The sequence below is a fragment of the Puntigrus tetrazona genome, chromosome 20 (genome assembly GCF_018831695.1).
Source record: "Puntigrus tetrazona isolate hp1 chromosome 20, ASM1883169v1, whole genome shotgun sequence".
NCBI lineage: Eukaryota > Metazoa > Chordata > Actinopteri > Cypriniformes > Cyprinidae > Puntigrus > Puntigrus tetrazona.
In genome coordinates this window covers 8,917,118-8,933,316 of record NC_056718.1, presented here as the reverse complement: position 1 = coordinate 8,933,316, position 16,199 = coordinate 8,917,118, and the positions used below count along the sequence as shown (strand labels likewise).

At 41.3% G+C, this 16,199-nt stretch overlaps 1 protein-coding gene across 1 annotated transcript in view; it reads right to left on the bottom strand.

Annotated features, from left to right (window-relative positions):
* Positions 1 to 16,199, bottom strand: part of dab1a (DAB adaptor protein 1a) — a 315,151-nt gene that overhangs the window by 132,381 nt on the left and 166,571 nt on the right. Inside the window, 1 exon segment of the mRNA XM_043219597.1 lies at positions 11,165 to 11,220. The gene's annotated coding sequence lies outside the window, so the exon portion shown is untranslated.

Below are 16,199 nucleotides of genomic sequence, written 5' to 3'. Positions count from 1 at the left end.
GTATGCTCCTTTCACTTTCGTTAAATGTCAGAGGAGAGGTACAAAACCACCGGGCTCTGATGATGCAAAGCATAAAACACTGTAAACGAACGGCAAGCAGCGCCTCAAAAAAAGAATCAGTCCCGGGAGAGCAGTTGTCGAAGTGTGAGCGCAAGTAAATGAGAATGTAGAAAGAATAGATTTAATTGAAGTGTTAATGTACTGAGACTGCTGCATGGCCTGCATTTCTGAGTTTCTCCTAGCCTTTGTTTGCAATGCAGCACATCAAACTCGCTCTGGAACTAGGCTCTCGTGGGACTAAATTATCAACCATTGACTTTTTGTCTGCCTTTTTTCTCCCTTTTGTTTCTACGGGTAGGCTGGAGTCAGTGGAGCGTCGCATACCTCTATAACGCAATGAGAGTTGAGACGGTACGCCCATTGAGGGCGAGTTCATTTTCGTGGATTCGGTTTGAATCAAATAAATAAATAAGCTTGGTGCTTTATTCGTAGCTCAAGGAGGAGAGTTTGATTGGAATAGTCAGAGGAGGAACTAGAAACTATGCGGTAAATGAAAAGCAGATATATGGCCAAGACTTCAGACCCTGAAACCGCAGTAGCCTGTTTTCGCCAATTGCTGGTTATGTACTGGAAGGCAGGTTCGATAAGAACAGAAGGCCAGAGAATGAAAATGTGCTTGAATTATACGTAGCCAAAAGACAAAAAAAAAAACTACTTGTGAAAGCATGCTTAGCTTGCTGGGTCTGGACTGATGCTTCAGCGTCGTTTTTTTGGACCCGAATAGCCATGCAGACAGATTGTGGCCATTTTAAGGAGATTATGGGGCAGATGCCAGCATGGCATTGCAGCATGTGGCACAAAGAGAACCACTGCTTCCACCTTGTACAACCTTTATACATATGTTCTGGACTAAAACCTAGTGGGCTGCCTACGGAGGCAGCGTTTTCAAGGAATATTGCAAGTTCGATGCATGTTTAGTTGATTGATCATTTTATAAAACTGGCTTTTATAAAATGATAAACCTAACTAACCTAACCTAACTTTCTTCTCTCCAAATATTGGTTCTATTCGCTCTACTTTTTAAGGAAGAAACAGTGGCCTGGTTTCCATTACAGATTTGCGCAATGTTTGCGCTATTTTATATTTTACTCGATGCTTGAGTCTTTCATAAACCCATAAAATGACATTTCCATTAACCAATGTTACACGACTAATGTTACTATTCCTCTCATGATAAGTCACGAATATCGCAGCCACCATACCAGTGCTCATGTATAAGGTGTTCCTTGGACGTTACAGGACATCAAACCAATGACCCCAGGTGACTTTTAATCGCAGTTTTGTGAAATATTCCTTTTTTTTATTGCCTAAAAGCACACCTCATGCGAGCTCCAAAACTTTTTTTAATATGTGCGAGTTTTGTGAAATTGACGAATTTTACATTTTTGGATTTTTTATTTCCAATCCGCGCAATCTGCACGCACGCGAGATCCACACAGAGATGAACTTATTAAACATTCATCACAGCACAGCATGACGGCACAGAATAACCGATACGCAAAGCACCCAGCGAGTCTTTGAATGAAGTAATCGCTTTTACTGCTAGATTTTGAGTGCAAAGTTTCTGACGGACCACAACTGCGGCAGCTGTGCCTCAGGCTCGGTGTCATGTCCTCAGCCAGATGCCATCCGATGGGTGAGGCCAATCAGGAGCTCTAATTAGCAGGAGCAGATAATGTCACACAGAACAGACAGATCGATACCGAGGACGAGGAACGGCAGTCGATGCCTCCTCTCTACGGCGGGACAGATTTCCGAGAAGGGACATCCCCCACGGTACTGCTCTGCTTTGGGAATTCCCAGCACCTCCTCATGCTGCCCTGAGGACCTCGTTTCTCCATTTCACGGCGTGCCGTTAACTCAATACATTCTTGCAACAGCCACTTTCGCGATCTAAAGTGCAACTAACGCTTAAAATGCAGCTTCTATCAAACGATCATTAATTCTGGGAATTCGTTTTTTCGAATCAATGCCTGGAACTGGTTTTAAACAACTGCCTAGAACAGCAAGCTGGGCTTGCCGTTGAGATCGTGCAGGTCAAATCAACAGGCCACGGTGTTCATTTTGCTTGAAAATGCTGTAGCCCAGGAGATGCGTCTCGATATGAACCCTACCTCTGCATTACCTTAAAACAAACCCAGCTCGGAATGAATAAATGAACGCAGCGGAGAGAGCAAAACAATGTTGGCTTTGAGGGTTCCCACACTCTGCGTTCCGTCTCCATGGAGATCCACTGTTGCCTGCTGGGCCCATTCAGGCAGAAGGGGAAGGCCTAACTGCCGATACACACAGAAAAGTCCAGAACAGACCAGAACAGACCACCTTTACCACAAAAACAGTAACTTATAAGCAGAACGATGACATAATATGAAGGCATGGGAGAGTGTGCCATCTGGCACAGATTGGCATAGTGACTCTGACCTAATTAAGGCAGAAAAACATCATTTTTTTTGTATGTTATAAATAAATAAATATATATACACACATATATAAGGCAGACGGGCTGCCTGAAAACACAAAAATGAGAAAAGCCTTAAAAAATATATGCAAAATGATTGCTGAACCACACAAAAGACATTAACACATTAGCCACTGACCTAAAAACGAGGCCGTGAATGAACACCTGACACCTGGATCAGTCCAGACGCACAGAAAGGGGGGTGGGTGGGGGTCACATTTCTGACTTTAATTTTACCAAAACAACACCAACGTGTAAACATAATGTAACAGTCAGCAATGATGTTTAAAAAAAGAAGAAAGAAAAAGAAAACGGGGAACGGAGTGCCGCTTTTGATGAGAACAGCTCTCCTTTGAAGCTACATCTGTGAGTTTCCCTACATTTTCACACAGAAACTGTCATGGGTCTTTAATAAACGATGAAACAGTCACATCATAGCATGGTTTCTATCATAGCATGGACTTTCGATTGCCTTCTGTTTTTATGCTGTTCTCTGCCCTCTTAACCCTAAAGCTAACCCTCACACAAACCGTGTACATAAACACATGACTTGGTACGTTTACTACGCGGTTTTTTCCCTCTCGGAGACGTTGGTTGGTCATCATAACTTAGTTTTTTTTTAGGTTTTACTATGCCGTCTACTTCACCGGACACTCCAGTCACTGGCGCTTTTGTCCTTCAGACGGAGCGCGCGGGCCGCGGAAGATAACGCGACGGGAGTCGGTGTCTTTCAGAGCACGTTTTTTTTAACTTGGCAAACGTCGAGGTGTCCGTTTCTCGTTTTAAAACTACCCCTCAACCGGCGGTCCGTAGGCGGTCTGAAAAGGATGTTCCGTGTCAAAACACATCATCCTCGCGCTCTCCCGTTCCCGCCGCTTCAAACGCCGTGGGAACGCGCTCACGCGGTGCAGCCGTTCGGCGGGCGCCACGCAGAGACGCGCTAGACGCGGTCGCCCGGTGCCCTAAGTCAGTTGTCAGATTCTTAGAGAGCGAGTAACGGAATTCTCGCCGCCCGGTGGTTCCCTGTCACACACTCACTCACTCACGCACGCACACGCACGCACGCACACGAGCAGCGCGATTAATGCGGGCTTCTGCTGCCGCGGAGCCCCTGCGGAACGATCAACCTGCCCGAACCACGCAAACATAACCTACGTTTTTTTCCCCCCACGTTTTAACATACGGAAAGCGATTGAATCGGTGCTCTCGCGTTTTAACACCGGCGGGAATACCGAACGCCTCTTTCCGCTGCAGTTTCTAATGAGTGCGCGCGCACAGAACTAATTGAGAGACCTCTGCTCGGCGGTTGAACGGAAAAGGTGTGAAATGCGCAGGGTTGTAGTAAATCTCAGTTGATCAGTCGCTCTCACGCGGGGCAGAACACGGATGTGTCAATGCAGCAAACGCCGCTCCTCTCTCTATGCGCGCCCGGACGCGTGATCACCGTCAACTGGTGGCAGTCGGTTCGGCTCATTTCCTCGCAAATCAAATGCGGGATAAGTGTTTAATAATATATCCCCGATTGCTTTAGACGCGCGAATTCAATCAACCGACACAACTCCATCACCGAAGCGCGGGGAGCTGTCCTCGCGTTCCACATGGACAAGTTTCATTGCAACAGCACCGACGCCGTTTTTCTTTCCATATGTCATCGCGAAGCACATCGTTAAGACAAACCCTCTTACCTTTAAACTGGTGCGTTCGGATCCCATACTTCTCATGATAAAAATCCACGCGCGATCACTCCGTATCCAGTCTCTACCGTCTGCAGAAGAGCAGTAATCCACTTTCCCATGCCGGGGACTGACAGCCACAGACCTGGACTACATCCTTTCTATCGCGCACCAAAACTGATGGGATTTTTGCGCTTCTTTTCCCCTTTACCCTGTTCTTTCTCTCCGCTGCTCCAGCTGAAGTTGCCTGGTTACCTCTCTCTAAAAGCGCCGCTCCCGCAGCCAATCACGAGCGCGAGTGCGCGTTAACCCGTCGCGCGCCGAGCTGTCCTGGTTTCTCGGTTTCAGGGGAAAACGCAAGGAGTGGGAGGGGTGAGCGAGAGTTTTCGATGCCAAAAAGCTAAGATGTGCAAAAGAATATAAAGACAGAAAGGGATGCGTTGGGGGGATGGATGGATGGATGATGGCACAGAAATGAAGAGCGTCTGATTTGCTGAGACTTAACATACACGAACGCTTCATTTGCGCATCGGCAGGAGCGTGTAGAACAGGTGCACGGGGGCAAGGGGGGGAAAAAAACGAATCCAGCGATGTAGGTTTGGATATAAAGTTCGTAAGACTATATCGCAGCGAGGCGGACGACAGTACAGATACATTTAAAACAAAGCGCGATTAAAGCAATGACTCATCTTTAAATCTTACTGAGGAAACGGATCTGCGTGAAGGCAAGCAGGCAATAGAGGAAGAAAAAACATTATTTGAGCAAGCCGTTTCATCGACGGCAAACAACATTTGATATCTGAGATCACAGATAAACTCATCCAGTGCTCTTTTTGTTTCATAAAAATCTTCAACAAATTCGAATTCTTTAAATTAAACGTTCTAAAAGCAGGTTTTGGAGCAGTGCCATATATAACCTTTCTGTAAACAGTTCTAAAAATAGCACTCACCCCCCCATGGGAAGAACATTGTTATAATCCTAATGTATAATTTTTCCACAAAAATAAGTGCCAGATCTTGTCGCATGTAATAAGTGGGAGAAAAAAACCCAAATGTGACATGTTTATTGAGAGATTTATTACTTTTTTTTTTTTTTGTATATTTTGAAGCGATCAGAAGATTTTGTTCCCGAAACAAATTCTTGGAATCAGAGAACGCTGGCTAACGCGGTTTGAGTAGCAGGTTTAACTTTCGGACATTCATTTTCTCGCTTGATTTCAAAACGATTTCCGCAACCCTAAAACGGGACTCTTTTGGACCTTTAGTGTGCTTGAATTCTAAGCTGTTTGAGCAAAAACCTAACACTGGCCAGAAATCTTCTGACTTCCAGAACGTTGTTAGAAGCCCCATCCCTACACTTCTCCCTGATCGATGCCCATGACTAGATCTTCTGTTGATGACAGCTAATAATCTTAAAGCGGCTATGCAGTGGCCATCGGAGAGTTGCGAGTTCTATTTTAACCTTCTGAGTCACCTCATCATGCAGAGTATTGATTTTAATTCCATCCTCTTCTCGGTTAGGGGCTGCCAAGTGCACTACGCCCTTTTCACTCTCAATCACTGTAAACGGGACCGGGCAGCTTCCGGCTCCGCGCTGGTTCAAAACATCCATGCATGACTAAAACTCTGAGACGCCACCACGATCATCCCAAGACGTTAACAGCAAACTCCATAAATGCACAAGGCGCCCAATGCCGAAATCGTAAATATAAAGCTTTTCACTTGTTTAGGCTGAATTAAACTCACGCGCTTTTCTTCTTTCTACCGCAATCCCACCCACCGGTGGTTATTCCTCCTTTAACCGTCCACGGCTAAGCTGAAAATGCAATAAAAACGAAGCGTTATCACTAAAATGCGTTCTCCCCCAAATCTTTTCCCCCTCTTTCTATCTTTTTCCTCCATCCACTCAGGAAGCTAAAATATTTCACTGTTGACGTCACCGTTTTACAATCTTTTATTAAATCTGTTTTAACATTTGCCTTGATTTGAAGTAAATGTCAAAAGCGGATCACAGCAGCCGAGAGGTCTGATCTTGGGTCAAGAATTGCAGGGGAAGGACATCTTGGGGTTTTTTTTATTTTGTCAGAAGAAAATTCTTCGGAAAACTAATGGTTTGAGTAAAAAAAAAAAATCACATTCATAATGAGCGTCTTTGTCTTCTCCAGTAAAAGTATTACATTTTAAATGCTGTACAAGGGGTTTTTATGCTTTGGAAAGAAGGCTGCATTTTTGAATATACTGATTTCATATGGAACGGTAAACGAGATAGAATTAAACCTTCCATTTAAAATTGTATTACTATGCATTTATACTAAGAGCTTTGTGGTTCTGGATGGATGAGAACTGTGAAAATCCATAGAGACCTCAATGGTATAACCTAACAGGCTTCAAGATCTTCCAAACAAAGACTTAAAAGGCAAGAAACCTACCCCCGGTTTCACAGACAAGGCTGAAATAAACTTGCACTGACTGTTTTTAAAATACATCAGTGCCATTGTTTTGTCATTGTTTTTCAGATGCATCCCAGTAATGGCAATTTTTTTTGTAAAAATGATTTAAATGTCCTAATTGAACTATGGCCTAATCCTGACTTAGTCTAAGTCGTTACAGCAAATGGTTGTTCAATATACAACACATAGTTAATACAGAATGTCCTTTACCTGGATTTATTAAAGCCGGACCCACAACAGCACAGTCCAGATCAAGATATTATTATAGGATTCACATTATTTGTTGGCAGTGCTTACAGTATTCTTTCCTGATCTTATATTCTGGCTTTGTGTGTTCAACGATCTACCCATACATTTTATATTTTATATCTGAAATATCTGAAAGAGAAACAAAAAAATGACTGCTCTCATACAGACCAGGGCAATTAAACTTAATTTAAATGAATAGTTTACCCATAAATTAAAGTGATGTGGGAAGAATGAAGTTATTTTAAAGAACGTGCCTAAACAAACAGTAGCTGAAGGTAACATGTGAAAAAAAGTGAACTATCTATTCATTATAAAAATAAACAAAACAAACTAAAATTTCAAGCCTGAAAAAGTCAAGAGAATTATGGATAAATCATTGAAATTTCCATAGCGAGTATTTTTATTTATTTATTTCCAATTTATTTAGCTCCCTGAGCTTTAACATGTAAATCTCTTTAAAATATATATATTTTAAAGAGATTTTTTTTAATCCTATCCAGGAATCACAGACAGCTGTGTGTGCCGGTATTATGCTTACCATTTCTTTTCATACGTTTAAGCAAAATCCCTCTTTAAAAGGTCAATATGTGTCACACGATGCACTACAATCACGATTCTTTTGATCTTTCTTGTGGTTTGGCGGAGGTTTGTGTTGTTTCCCAACTCATTCTGTTTTAGAATCTCATCACCAGTTTTCCCGCCAGAGTCCACGTCCCGTTTTCGCTTCATTTCACTTCAACTCTCATACTTCCCCCGTTTCTGCTCATCTTTCACTGCATTTTTTTTTCCCTCTCCGCTATCTCCACTTGTCTTCTGATTCGCTGGTGGGATGTTTATTTCATTGCCTGTGTTTTTTAATGCGGATGTTTTCAACCGAGATTTTAATCCACCGCACCCCTCCCCCTCTCCACCATCCAAGCATATAGCAGCCCATCCTCCCATTTTCTTCCCTCCCTAAATATATAAAAGATAAGAAATAAAATCAGGCCATCGTATTAAAAGCACCAGAGAAGGTCCTACAGGCTGTGACAGATATACGCCGACCGGACCAGCCTGGAGAAAACAGCTTAAGCTCAGAAAGGCAATAAAAGAATCAATATAAGCACAATCCTAAAATTCGATCAGCCGGGCAATACACATCACTTCATGCGATACCGGCCTGTCAACTCTCCTTGAGCTAAACAACTTGGCAGGCATAAACAAACCGGCTTTGTTTTCAAGGTTAATGATCTTATTTGGCAACCTCACACTGAGCATTTTAAGACAAATATGGTCGTTGCTCCAGAAGACTCAACTTGAGCTCTTAGTCTAATAGCGTAGTCTTGAAAAAACCCAGTTTTGGTTGGACGGCATGTCAATGAGCGCATTCCGACGCGCGCGTATTTAGCGGCGCATTCCCATCAGACGCGATATGAGAGGGACGAGCGAAGCCAAACACGTCTTAACCTTCCCACTCTCCTTCTCTGCGCTTTATTAAAGCGAAACGCACCAAAGGACACGTATCGATCCGGCATCCGGAGGTGAATTTTTTCGCTAGGCCCATTCTTTTCTTAGCAAAGCGGATTATTTTACCCCTGACCGGCTAGCGGCTTGTTTAAAAGCGCGTGCATGCGCGCACGAGCTAACCTTCCTGTGCTGGAAAGCTCATTTGTCATAGTAAATCAGCCTGTGAAGCCGTGGAGAGCTTTGAACAGTGGTCAAGGAGGAGTTTTGAGGCTTCTCTGTGATGGATGGATGAATTGAACGATGGGATGCAGGATGGCATGTACTTCCACACACCTACGCTTCACTTTTTTTTGCCACTCTCGGTCTGTTTTTAGCTCTGGCTGGGATGCTGAAGGTTACATGTGTTATGCATTGATCAGTTAGGATGTCTGGATTCTTTTCAGTTGTTTTCGGGCTGTATGTGTGCAGGGTGGCAGAACTATAGGGATGATATAATGGAGAGGCGGTTGACAGCTAAGGGGCTCTCCGCCTTACTGAAGAGAGATGAAAGAGAGGACAAACCTATCAGCAACTCCCAGCACAGGAGTACAACACCGGACACACACTCGGAAAAGTGTCAGTGATACATGGGTCAACGGTATAAAATCGTCTGTGCAGTTGCTAAGGAAAAGGAAAAGAATCTTTTTAAAGTTTGGAATACAATTCTTAGATATTTTTGGATGGAACATGAGAAATCAAACTGGTTGCTGTACATACGCACAAATGTGCACCAACACAAACAAAAACAGCCTCCCACGTGAACATACATAAATGTACATCCACAGAATTGAATCACTACATGTGGGCAATAAATTCTAATTCCTTCCGGCATTAAGTTTAATCACTTCAGCAACTAGAAAAAGCACAGTAAAGCTGCTCAGCATTACATGACAGCAGACAGGTTGTTCTGTACATAGGGGGAGGAGGAGAATCAGCCTCTTTCTATGCTCATGGTTTTCTTTTTCACTTTAAGTCTCATTACTTTATAGGGAAAGACCCTGGAGACTCTTCATCTCCTCTAAAATACAATATATAGACCTCCCCTACAGCAGTCAGACATGTTGTATTGCCTCAGCTATCTCTCTTTCATGATACTGTCAACTAGTTTGAAATTTCTGTCTACATTCTTTGACAGTATGACGAACAGACCGATTGTTCACAATCCTCTTAACTTGCAAGGGTCTCTATTTAAAGAAAACACCTTAGATCAAGTGAAGTGATACAAAATGTCGGCATTGAATAAACAACTTTATTTTCAAAGAATCGAGTTATACAACTTAATTGAAACAATTGTTCCATATGTATCTAGAGCGAAAACGGAAAGTAAGAAATCTGGGTAATTCTGACATTTGGTAGCTATTTCTAAGTTCTAACATAAACAGCTCAGGTTTGGTGTTATGGGTCCAAGACACCCACTGAAGACACAAGAGACTAACAAGCGTGTCACATGCCACAGGAGTGTGTGGGTGAGAACTGCATCCTGGAGGAAAAAGATCACGCTGGAAATATCAAATATCAGAGAAATGCATCAAAGTTTCCAGCTTCTACATCCACCGGTCTATGAGATGCATTCTTTCCTTCCTTCAGCTTAATGTTAAAATAGCTTTAGAAAACTCTTACAGCTGTCAGAAGTTGGTAGACATGTTCTCAATCTTCGAGACACGATTTAAACTAGAAATTTGTCAACTGGTAAAAATTTTGGACATCGCTGTGTTATGTGGTCACAAAAATGCAGCGTTTTCATACATTTCTAAGTAAGTTTAAGACGTTGAAATGCCATAAGCAGTGAAAGAAAGCTAATTTTTCTATATGCGTGTGCTGTCTGGAGTTGCTGTTGCTACTTTATAGACCTTGAACGATTACCTACACACACTTGTATGTGTCAAAATGGCCATATCCTCATAAACACAGCGATTTAAATCATGAGTGAAAACGCATGTGTGACAGTACATTGGATGCGTGCAGCTCTTAAAGTGACAGCAGTCTAATATCGCTGGCCGTCAGTCACGCGAAAAACTGCATGTGAGAGTTGTGCTTTCAGATGGATCAGCATTCGTGTTGCATTCACGTGCTATTGGAGTGAACACAAATATGAGTTTCATAGTCAGAAATTGGCCATATGAGGCCTCTCTGAGGTGAACTTTGGCTCTGTGTCTGAGTTAAACATTTAAAGGTAATGCTAAATATATAATTTCTAATAAAATAAAACGGTTTAATTAATAACAAATGGACAACAGAAGCATTGTCTTTGCTCGTCTCAGTCTTGTGGACTACATCTGAGGTAGGATTTGCAGTACCACCAAAATTGTCTCAAATGAGTCCACTCTGTTCTATGAGCACAGTTACCTTGTCATTTCCGCACTCACGATGGCTACTATTACACCGTAAGTGCAGTGACATGTAAGTCAGGAGACAAAACGTTCTCAGTGTAAGGAAACAACATTTAGCTTACCTGACCTCGTGTGCTTCAGTCTAGACACCGCAAACAGAAATATCCCCTAAGACAAACCACACACCACCGAGCCAACATTTTATCTGAGTTCTCAAACACACATAGGTGTGAGGTGTCGTCCGACTCCGAATTAGATTCAGTTTTATTTGGCATGTGTAATGCAGAACAAACAGAGTCTGAGCAAGTGCAAACAAAATGACACCGCAGACGACAGTATCAAAATGAAACACTCGAGGAAAGATTATCTTACAGTAGTTTCTTTCTGATTCGCAGAAACGGGTGAAGTGAATGATGGCTTACTGAGCTGAAGAGGGTGTTTAAAGGGTTTTAAACTCACCACTGCTTCTCCACATCTGGTTTCCATAATAAAGCTCAACAGCGGTAGCTAAATACCTGCAAGAAATAAACAGGAAAAATATCATAAGAAAATTGGTATAAAATGGATAATCTGCAACAAACAAAACCCTCCGATAATAAGTCGAGAATATCACTACAGAATTAGAAATTAATACTGAGTTGATTTACTGAAATCTTATTGCATATTACTATACATATAATGTATTTAAAGCTTAGTGTAACATTAGTTTGAATGTCCTCTTTGTACTGTCCTTTCATCTATTAAAAGTTATTTCCGATGACAGAGCAGCTCTGTGAATTTGTTAGCTGCCTCACAAAGTGTTGTTGAAAGTAAAAATAACTTGTTTTAAATCTCTGACAATGTCTTTACTACTAACTCATTCATAACAGTCTCTTGTCTAATTGTAGAACAATGTCACTAAAATTACCATCACGACCACACACACACTGTTTTCTAATATTAATGCTATTTTTACTGTTTATATAAAATATTATTTATTGAATAATAAGTTGTTACTCAGTCAAAAGTACAAAGGCAGCGCTCTAATTTATAGCACTGAAGTTACACAAGACAAACCGTAATTTTGCCCTCAGTCAAAACAATATTCAATGGAACAAATAATAGAATTAGAACAAGACCAAAGACTCATGTTTAACCACTATAGAGTACGGTGGCCCAGTAGTGCATGACAACGCAATTTAAAAAAACCCATATTGCTCACATCACAAATTAACAGCACAACAATATAAAAAAAAGGACAATATAATCTTACAACACAACGGAAATCAAGCGACAAAACAACTGAAATGCTCCTGACCACTAGGGGGCAGTTGTTCTGTAGAAATCACTAGTATTCATGTCGCGGTTTGCATTTGCGGGTAAACATACAAAGTATTTTTGGGGTTGCCTTTTTTTGGGCTATTCTAAGAATGTATTGCGGCAGCCCAAAATTAAGATAGATCCTTATACTAACGTATATAATATTTGGAATATATACCTGAATATATTCCTGCCAATTTAAGAATATATTCCTGCCAACACAGCAGAAATACACACGACAACAGCCAGTCAAAAAATTATGCTATGTTAATACAAATATCGTACGCGTGTCTATGTTAATACAAATATCCTTTTTCTCTACTACACAAACTCAAAAGCTCACAGTGATTTCAGCATTGCTTTTTATTAACTGTGTTATCTCCAGAGCCAAAACATATCATAACATTCATTAAATACACGCTGTTCGATTAAAAATTGATTACACAGTGAGATCAATCTTGTGGCGCCTTGAGGAAGCGTCGGCGTTACACTGCCTCCTAGTGGTCGGGAGCATTTTTATTCTGTTGTGGCTTAATTGCATCGTGGGCTTGTGTTTCTAAATTTTGTATTGTTGTGCACTACTGGGCCACCGTAATAGAGACATCAGACCCAGTGGCAAATTCCACAAGTACTACTGTTAGTACGGCTGCTATTGGTGTATTGGTCGCTGTCTTCATTAACAAACCCCATATCTGAAACCTAAACAAGTAGACTCTTGCCAAACTTAAAACTATACACCATGGTAAAAAAAAACTATTATTTTTTTAAACGAGATGAATTTGAACATATACCATGACGCTCCCAGTGAGAAATACAAATGCTGAATATCACTAGAATATTACACTCTTATCAGATTCTAGGACCAGAAATAACCCTTGTACGTGTTTTTTTTAACAAATAAAAAGGTTAAATAAAAAAGTAGTAATAGTAGTCCGCATACATTCAACAAAACAGCGCAGCGACACAATGCGCAACAATATACAAAACAAAAAGACAAATTTTGTAGTAAAGAACATTTGGATTTGAGGTGGAGAAATTCTGGGAATTCGCTATCTTTTCATACTCCATATGAGCCTTTAATCATATCACGTCATAAGCTTTCCCCGACCGCACACACTCCAACTATGAGTTTTACATAAAGAGCCTGTCAAGTCACCTTTTACTCCAGCCTTTGAGACATTCTCCTGGCTTTCCATTAGGACGCCATATCAGCCCTGATCACACTCATATGCCGCTGTGAAATCATTATTAAGCACAATCCAAGAGTCACGGGAAAGGAGGAGGGTACGGTGAGCTGGCGGAGTCATTAAGGACAAAGAGGCAGATGTGAACGTCGCCTCACTGGTCTGCCTAAGTCTTTGCGACAGACCAGAGCGCGTTCTTTGGCCATCTAAGGAGAACGTTATGACCTAGGTCGACCGCTGTTATTGTTCTCACCGCATTATGACCTCTATTTGGTGCGGCGAAGCCTTATTATGAACACATTCTCACATTTCTCTGGATGAAAAGCAGAGAAATCAAACCTGAGTTGTGATGTTTAAAGAATGAATGAGCACACAAAAGGAAGAAATTGCCTTTTCATCACGACACAGTCAGAATCATGTGAAAATAATCACGCAACCATTTCATAGCATGAAGTACGCTCATTAACCATCAGAGTGAAGAGAGAGACAGGGAAGAGGAAGAAAAAGAGGGAGGGAAGAGGAGAGCGAAGGAAAGAGAACTGGGTCAGAGAAGGCAGAATGCAAGCTGCTCGCTCTCTAATTAACTCTTCAGCATTGTTTCTATGACGTCTAATGAGAAAATACAATTGCAACGATGAGGCGCACGAGGGTTAGTGCTAACAGATATAGGTTAATCTCCCCGGGCCACATCCATCAGCTGGCTGAAACCTACAGGCAGCAGGAGGCTCCTGCTCCAAATGGCACTAGACAGCACGTGTGTGATATTAGGTGGAAAAAAAAACTTGATGCAGTTATTTAAAATGTGCATTACAATAATAAGTATCCTGAACCCATCCTGATCTTTATTTTATGTTATTTTATTTAAATAAATAAAAATGAATAAGCATTAAAAAAAATAAATAGATGAAGATTTATTTATTTATTGATTTATTTAAATGCTAAATTATATAAGAGATATTTGACATTTACATTCAAAAGTTTGGGGTTTGAAATATTTTTTTAATGTTTTTGAAATAACTCAACAAGGCTGCATTTATTTGATCACAACTAAAAAAAAACATTGTAGAATATTATTACTATTTAAAGTAACTGTTTTCAATTTTTATTTCAAATTTCACATGTTGCACGATCTTTCAGAAATCATTCTAATATGCCGGTTTGGTGATAAAGAAACATTTCTTGTTAAATACAGGGTTTTATTGCTTAATATTTTGAGAAAAATGTAATACATGTTTTTCAGGATTCTTTCGGCAGTGATTTTTTTTAGCTAAGATTAAATGCATTACCTGCATTTAGAATTAATGTATCCTTGCTGAATAAAAGAAAAATGGTCTAAATAAATAAATAGTTCTTATTTCTGAAAGATAGCATATACATAAAAATGCACCGGAGAGAGTGTATTCTCTCAGTTTGAATGCTGGTTAAAAGATCTAAACAGACATGAAATAAGTTTTTCAATTAGGCATGAGAGAATTGCCCCAAGCTTGATCCTGAACATGACTCTTTTTTGCTTTCATGTGTTATTCTAATTTTTGTTGTGTTTTGATTCCACCAAGCAGTCTCCGCTTATTTCCAGGGGGAGTATTCGCCGTCTCGAATCTGCTATCCCACTTTCTCGCATGCAAATAGAAAACAACGAAACATCCTCTATTCTAGATCTGCATAGCAGATTAAGCCCGAACCCAAAAGCAGATCTTGTTATCGTGCAACGAGGACACTATAGGAAAACACCAACTAATCATCATTTAAAAATCTGCAGGACACTTAATTATTATTAACACATCCTCCAGAGACTGGTCATAATCATCTTTCTACTGCAAAAATCCATCCTTTACACATCCGTGGCACTTCTCCATGTTCCTGGCATGTGCACAGGCATGACAAATTAAATATTAAGAGGTTCTTCATTCCAGCTCTGACAGAACATGAAATTAATAAATCATCAATTACAAGCCAATGAGATTGTGTTTTCACGAAACCCTCGTTTTATACGAGTAGCGCTGAAGAGGAATATCAATTTGTGCGGAATTAGAACACAATATCAAAGACAGCACCAAGTGGTCCCATAGTTGGGGCCGTTTTCCAGGCTTTTCGAGATTGACTTTTAATGGCCATCTGAAGTGTGAATAATGAATGGTGATTATCACCCTGTGGAGAGAATCTATTTAAGCACCAGAGGGGAGAAAAACAAAGACATTACCGATCCCGGACAGGCTTTTGTCTTCCTATCGTCAGATTAGAGCCGTATCGCTCAACTTCCTGTTCTCCACAAAACTACCGGTAGACCCCTCGCCCCTCCCTCTGCGACGCTCCACCCCATCACTCTTCCTGCCCCCTTTTACTTTCTTTTTTCAAGGACATGAGAGGGAAGGCCAGGCCCCCTGCTTGGCCCTAATTGCCCATGATGAGTGCTCCACACATGAGTAGACAGACATCAGACTCCTGCTGACAGGGCCCATGCCAGGGGCCTCTCACACACACACACACACACGCACAGAGCCTAGACTGGGGTCTTTGCCCGCCTCACACCTCATCCTGTGTCTCGGCTCACCTTCACCTGTCCCCATTTCACACACAATGAGATACAGTGCACACATGCTTTCTCACACACAGACAATAAAGGCCAAGCAAACACAACACAGAAGGTCGGACGGGTCTAAGAGCTTCGATTAGTGACAGGTGTGAATAAAAACAAAGTCCTGGTGTTAATAGAGTGTGAGAATCGGCCAAAATATGGACCGAATGCATTCGTGTCGAGTACAGGCTGCCAATTTTGAGGAACAAACCCTTGAACACACATACGTACACAATTGAAGATAGATAGATCTATAGATAGAGGGAGTTCATTTCTAGTTCATGAGTGCCAGTTCATTTCTTCATGAAACAGTCTACACTGCTTACTCTATAAGAACAATCGGGAACATATAGCCAATTAATATTTTTCTAGCCCCATTCGAGAGCTACAAAAAATGCTAGCTTAATCTCTGAAGCCACAGCAACCCATAGAGTCA